Genomic DNA, 7,600 nt, shown 5'->3' on the forward strand with positions numbered 1-7,600 from the left:
AACTTTAGAATTTTGACAATAGAGGGATTGTAAGAAACTAAAATTTGATATAAAAATGTAGGCGGATGTACTCAAGAAGTACAAAGCCGATATTATTGCCTTACAGGAAATGCGATGGAAAGGGACAGGCGTAAGTAAATCAGACGATTATGCACTGTACAATAGCTGCCATGAAACGAAACATGAATTTGACTCGCGGATTTATGGTCAAGAGGAAAATAAAATTCCTCGTCTCCAGATTCACTCCAGTAGATGAGCGAATTGCTATAATCCGCATAAAAGCGAAGTTCTTCTACATCAGTCTTATTTGCGTCCATGCTCCGACCAAAGACAAAGATGAGCAAACCAAAGATATATTTTACGAGCGCCTAGAATAGTATAGAAGCACAATGGCAAAGAATTGCCCACTCCCTGCAAACTGCAGCAAAAGCAACACTTGGTGTGAAAAACGTAGCGTATAAGGCAACCCTGCAGACAGTAGCAACACGTAACGCGATGGAGAATTATCGGGAGAAAAGGAGAGAGTAAAAACGTGTTTTCAGAAAAAAGAACAACAAAAAACGTGAACGTGAGCAAATCGAGATGTACAGGAGTCAGAATGAAGTCCGGAAAATTTACCAACGAGTAAAACACCAAACCAAAGGGTTTGGTGCAGGCACATCCTCCTGTAGAGATGAAGAAGGAAACCTGGTGACAGATACAGACAGCGTGTTAAGGATCTGGAAGGAACATTTTGAAAAGCTTCTGGTATCAAATAGTGGCGATGAAGAAGATACCCCAGAACCAACAAGAGATGATGGTGTAGAGTTTATACCACCTAGCCAAGATGAAGTGATAAAAGCAATTAATCGGCTCAAGAACAACAAAGCAGCAGGAGCTGATGGATTACCAGCCGAACTATTCAAGACTGGTGGCCAGATGCTGATCAGGAGCATGCACCAGCTGATTAGTACAATTTGGCTAGATGAATGATTGGAACCTCAGCATTCTGTGTCCCGTGCACAAAAAAGGAGACAAGACGATGTGCCAACTATAGAGGAATAAGTCTCCTTCCCATCGCATATGAAGTCCTATCCAGTGTGCTGTGTGAACGACTGAAGCCAATGACATCATTGGACCATACCAATGCGGCTTCAGACATGGCAAATCCACCATTGACTGGATTTTCACTCTGCGCCAAATCCTGGAAAAAAACCCACGAAAAACACATCGACACATTCCACCTTTTTGTCGACTATAAATAAAGCCGCATTCGCAGCTACCTCCCGCCAGACCAAACTCACACTTTACAAGACGCTGATACTACCCGTGCTATTATATGGATCTGAAGCATGGGTACTTGCGCAAGCAGATGAGGCAGCTCTTGGGGTGTTTGAAAGAAAAATTCTCCAGAAGGTAAACGGGCCGGTCTGCGTCGACGGTGAATATCGGCGTCGAATGAACCACGAGCTTTATTTTTATACGCGGACATCGACATAGTCAGTCGTATTGAGCTGCAGCGACTACGGTGGCTAGGCCATGTTGTACGGATGAATGAGAATGCCCCAGATCAAAAGGCATATAAAAACGAGCCTACTGATGGTTCCCGTAGAAGGGGAAGGCCACGAATTAGATGAAAAGACCAAGTATAAAACAACATCCTGGAACGTGGTCTTCCAAATTGGTGGATTTGCGCACAAAACCGATGCGCTTGGAAATCTTTTTTAAGCTCGGCTTATGGAACAACCGTTCTGTAACAAGCCAGCTAAGTAAGTAAGTATGAACAACTATATGATTCATCGATTTTACATTATAAAAAATGTGATAGATATGCTTGTAAAAATGTGATAGAGAATTAAGTTAGTATGTACATTTTCTCCATTGAAAATACAACCAAAAAACCTCTTCATTTTCCATTTGTTACATTTTTAATCTCATCCTTTTGTTGTATTTTCTATTGCTATTGAAAGTGTATAACGGATGGTGAATCTAGTTCAAAAACTTTTTAATTTCATTAAAATACAAAAACAAAATAAACAAAAAAAAAAAAAAAACGAACTGACAATAAAATTGAATTTATTTTTCCGCTCTCTCTTTCATTCTCTTCTCTTGCGTTATTGTTTTAAGGATTTCATCCATTAAATGACCTCGGTTTTTCCTGTTGCCATTAAAGTGATTTATCGTTACAAAAAGGGTAAATCTCTATGAATACTAAGTTTAAAATTTTAAATGGTGTTCTCGTTATTCTCGATTTAATAGTAATGCATTAGGTTAAATTGTTTTGCAGGGAAGATGAGGAGGGAATTAATTTTTTTTCTCAAAATATAATTACGAGGTTGATAATGGTAGAAAAAAACGTATCATGTCAAGAAAGGAAGGACCATCAACTGGGATTATTACACAGTATGATTGGTAGAGTTGGGTAGTTCCGTAACGTACTAGTTCATTGGAACTATTCCGAGAAAGGAACTATTTCTTTTATTCTCGTTCATTTTTTCTGATCTCGTTCCATTATTCCCATATTCTTCATTCGTTCGTATTTCAAATTGTGTAAATAGTTTACTTTTTTTAAATATGTTTATTTATTTATAAAAAAAAGTATTTTGTGCTTATCGTCCTGCAGTTAAATTCTTTAGCTTCATTTAATTTTTTTCATTTTTGCACAATTTTCAATTTTTGCATTTTTCAACAAATCAACATGGAACTATGTGAGCGAACAAAAAAACTAAAAGAACGATGAAAGAGAGAGATTCAAAGGAACTATGTAGGAGTAGGAACTATATGGAGCAAAGGAACTACATTAAGGAACTATTTCTTTCCTAAAAAAAAAAGGAACGAGAAAGATCGATCCGTTAAGTGAACTAGATTGCCCAACTCTAATGATTGGACCGTTTTCAGCAAGAAATTGCCGAATACGACTTAATTTGCTTCATCAAATCAATTTACCTGGCCACAAAGATATTGTACAAGTAAAAAAGGCTGGACTGAAGTTTCCGCTTAACGTATCAGCTGCTTTCGACCAAAAATATAATCCAAATATTGGGTACAATGTTTGAAAGCTTATTACAGGTTAAAATAAATGTATTTCATAACATGAAATAATTAAATAAAATAATAAATATTAAATAATAATAATGATTGTTAAAACAAATGTGATTGAATGTTAGTCGAAGGACCAAAATAGCGGGATTACACCCATGCGTTTTGGTGTAATAACGCCAATACGTTTTGGTGTAATAACGCCAATGTTTGCTTTAAATATTAATGTAATTGATTCTACTAATATCGAGGTATTAAAAACAATACTTGAATAGATATCGTCGACTACCACTCTGCGGAATAAGTTTAAAAGTTCATTTATAATTACTATATTTTAAAATGTATCACTAAATCTCACTCTCAGATATTTGTGAGGGATAGTTCAATATGGAATGTGCCATTGGATAACCTTAAGATTTTTGTTTGAATCTTAGTCGTAGGACCAAAATTGGTGTAATAACGCCAACGTTTGCTTTAAATATTATTGTAATTGATACATCTAGCAGCTCGACATCAAGAAACTATATTTGAATAGATTCCACCGTATACCATTCTGCGGAATCAGTAAATTAATAATTTATTTCTTTTTATACCCTACACAACTATGTTGTCAGGGTATTAGAGCTTTGTGCAGACCCAAGAGTTTGTAACGCCGCGAAATATAGGTCCTAAACCCACCTTTAAGTATCCCGATACCGTCATATCTCGACTAGCTGAGTCGATCTAGACATGTGTGACCGTCCGCCCGTCCGTCTGTCTATTATAATTTGTAAATACGATAGAAGACCCCTATTGTTTTTGGTAAAGATCGGTTAATATTTAGGGGATGAAATGGACCAAATACTTTATTTTTGTCTGATTTTCTGTTCGCTGCACAAGCCTCAGTTATGGCCCAAACAACGCGAATTTTTACGTGGAGAGGGGGATTTGGCTAAAGAATTAATTTGATAAAGATTGGTGGGTCAAATGGACCCTTACTTTTGTGTGAAAAATTACAAAATTTGTATTCTATGACGTATATATTTGCTCCCGAAGGACATAGACTCGAGAAGTTGATAGTATATCAAGAAGAAGAGTGGTTGACCTTTAAATTGATACCAATTATATTGTTGTATGTACACGGATGCGGAAGTTACACTTAAATACTTACAGGTGCTTACGTATTCGTATATTATTTAGTAACTGATCGCTTTGAAGTTTTCCATGAGATTCCAGTTATGGTCAATAATTTTCGTTGATGATCAGAGTATAATTTTGGGATGAAGTGGATCAAAAAATATTTTTTTTTTGTGTTTTTTTTCTAGTCGATCTATAGGCCACGATTATTAGCCGAACATCACAACCCAACTCACGGTGATGGCCAAGTAATTAGAAGGTCTTTACTGAATATTAGTAATATTTGTTGATCTCTAGTCGGTAAAGAGGGTGCAAATATCGTGAAATATTGTCCAAGCTCAGAATATAGAACAACAGAATGTTAGATTTTCGTGGAAGTTGTGTAGGGTATCATATGATCGTCCGACTATACTGCTCCGCTCACAGGTTATATTCGAATTTATTTATTAGGAAATTAATCGAAGGACCAAAATAGCAGTCCTAAACGCATACAGTTATAACACAAGTTATTGCCTAAAATGCATAATTGAATCCTAATCTGCGTAATCTTTGAATGAAAGATCCATATGGAAGGTGACATTGCATATCCTTATGAAATTCGGGTGAATATTAGTTAAAGGACGAAAATAGCGTTAATAAATTAAAAAAAATGGTCCATGCAAAAGGTGACATCCTCCAAGATGACTGGTTATTTGGGACGACACATAGCAGTGGGAAAGTATTGCAGTTGTCTGCAAATGCAGGAAGACAAACAGCAATGAACTTCTCATTGAGGTGGTATCGCTGGTAACGTAAGTACTTCGATTAGTTAAAGTTAGATTTTCGTGGAAGTTGTGTAGGATATCATTTGATCGGCCCCGTCCGACTATTCTGCTCCGCTCACTGGTTATATTCAAATTTATTTATTAGGAAATTAATCGAAGGACCAAAATAGCAGGTCTAAACGCATACAGTTATAACACAACCTATTTCCTAAAATGCATAATTGAATCCTAATCTGCGTAATCTTTGAATGAGATCCATATGAAAGGTGGCATTGCATATCCTTATGAAATTCGAGTGAATATTAGTCAAAGGACGAAAATATCGTTACTAATCTTTAAAAAAATGGTCCATATGAGAGGTGATATCCTCCAAGTTGGCGGATTATTTGGGACGACACATAGCAGCGGGAAAAGTATTGCAGTAGTCTGCAAATGCAGGAAGTCAAACAGCAACGAACTTCTCATTGAGGTGGTATCGCTGGTAACGTAAGTACTTCGATTTGTTAAAGTTAGAATTTCGTGGAAGTTGTGTAGGGTATCATATGATCGGCCCCGTCCGACTATACTGCTCCGTTCACTGGATATATTTAAATTTATTTATTAGAAAATTAATCGAAGAAGCAAAATAGCAGGCCTAAACGCATACAGTTATAACACAAGCTAATGCCTAAAAGGCATAATCGAATCCTAATCTGCGTAATCATTGAATGATAGATCCCTATCGAAGGTGGCATTGCATATCCTTATGAAATTCGATTGAATATTAGTCAAAGGACGAAAATAGCGTTATTAATCTTAAAAAAATGGTTCATATGAAAGGTGACATCCTCCAAGTTGACGGGTTATTTGGGACGACACATAGCAGTGGAAAAAGCATTGCAGTTGTCTGCAAATGCAGGAAGTCCAACAGCAATGAACTTCTCATTGAGGTGGTATCGCTGGCAACGTAAGTACTTCGATTTGTTAAAAGAAATATTTTGGTATGAACGGTTTTTTTTTTTTGTAAATAAACTATAAACAGCTTCTTGGAAGAATATCCCACCAAAAAAAGGAACTTATGAGGATCAGTGGCGCGATCAGAAACTATAGTCTTCCATGTCTTACTCTTGGCGGACAATGCCATACTTTTTATAAACAAAAAACAACAAACTGGGACTCAACCTGATTATTTTGCAAAAATAAAATTAATTTAATTCATTGCATTCAATTACGTTTATAGTAAAGAAACTTGACTAAATGTTAGTCGAAGGACCAAAATGGCGTTATTACACCCAATTATGGCGTTATTACACCCAATTATGGCGTTATTACACCCAATTATGGCGTTATTACACCGAGTGTAGTTACACTCTCCTATGTGAAAATTGTTACAGTGCCCCGTATTTTAACAGTGATCATATTTTCATAAATTTAAAATTTCAAAATGCAAACTATACCAAATTTCCTGCATTATCTTTAAAATTTCCCAAACATTTTGCATTGAAAATACATTAAAAGAGAACGAGAACGCAGCAATATCTTCAATTTTTATATTTAAACGGTCATAAAAACTCGTTTAGCTGCAATAATAAAATCGCAATTGCAATTGTCGCCATTCCGTTTTATCTTCTGGAGGCCATTATCAGAGTTTTTTTCTTTTCCAACAGCAGCGGCTATTTTTATGGTAAATGGTGGCAGATTTTTTGGCAATTGCAAAAACAAACAATAAACCGCAAAAGAAGTTTTATTTTTTGGTCGTTTGTGTTTTGGTCAGAGCCTGGGTGAAAAATAGGCAATAAATGGCCACGATGACAAAAAAAGAAGGTTTTAGCCAAAGAAAACCACAATCGAAACAAAAGTGTTATTAGAAAGAGAAAAGTGCTAAATGAAAATGTGGAAATTATTCGGAAACTGTTGGAAAACACATTAAAAAAAATTGTTTTGTATTCGATTCGAAAGCGAACTTGAGAAGTGGGGAGATGGGATTAAAGTTTAGAATCCAGCAAAAAAAATACTTGAACAAATTGCTGCGCATTTACCGAACAACTAAGTAAACAAACAAATTGTTATTTGGAAAAGGCTAGTTGCAAATAGAAGCAGTAGAAGAGTTTATTGATTTAGTTTTAACCACATCCAGAGCGTAGGGTTTCTTGAGGACTTACAGTCTAAAGTACTATCGGCATATTAGAAGTTTGATATGTAAGTCGAAGTACCAAATCTGCGACCATAATTCAAATCATTCGATTCAGTTTCAAAAGCAAGAGGAAATCAGATTTTGGTGTATCATGTTTCAATTTATATGTTTCATATTTAGGTCGAAGGACCAAATCTGCGACCATATTTTAGATAATCATATTTCAAATGCTTCTTACATAAGCGTGGATTATTTAAAGAATAATTTTTCGAGTACCAAAATATTTTTAGTCATTTGTTTAATGTGCCAATCAATACCCAGAATCTTGAGTTCATTGCCATTTACATTTGGTCCTTCGACCTAGATTAATTTTATAAATTTACACTAAAGCATACAAATCTCATTAATATGTATTTCGATTACTAATCTAAAAATCTTTGAAATCTAGTATATTTTATTTTTTCTAACCTATAAGAAAAACTATACCTATTTATTTGGTCCTTCGACCTACATTTGGTCATAGATACATTTTTTTAAATTTACACTAAAACGTAAAAAATCTAATTTCGATTACTAATGTAATAATCTT

The sequence above is a fragment of the Musca vetustissima genome, unplaced genomic scaffold (genome assembly GCF_032173495.1).
Source record: "Musca vetustissima isolate MV318-11 ecotype Yass unplaced genomic scaffold, APGP_CSIRO_Mvet_v1 utg8224, whole genome shotgun sequence".
Classification (NCBI taxonomy): domain Eukaryota; kingdom Metazoa; phylum Arthropoda; class Insecta; order Diptera; family Muscidae; genus Musca; species Musca vetustissima.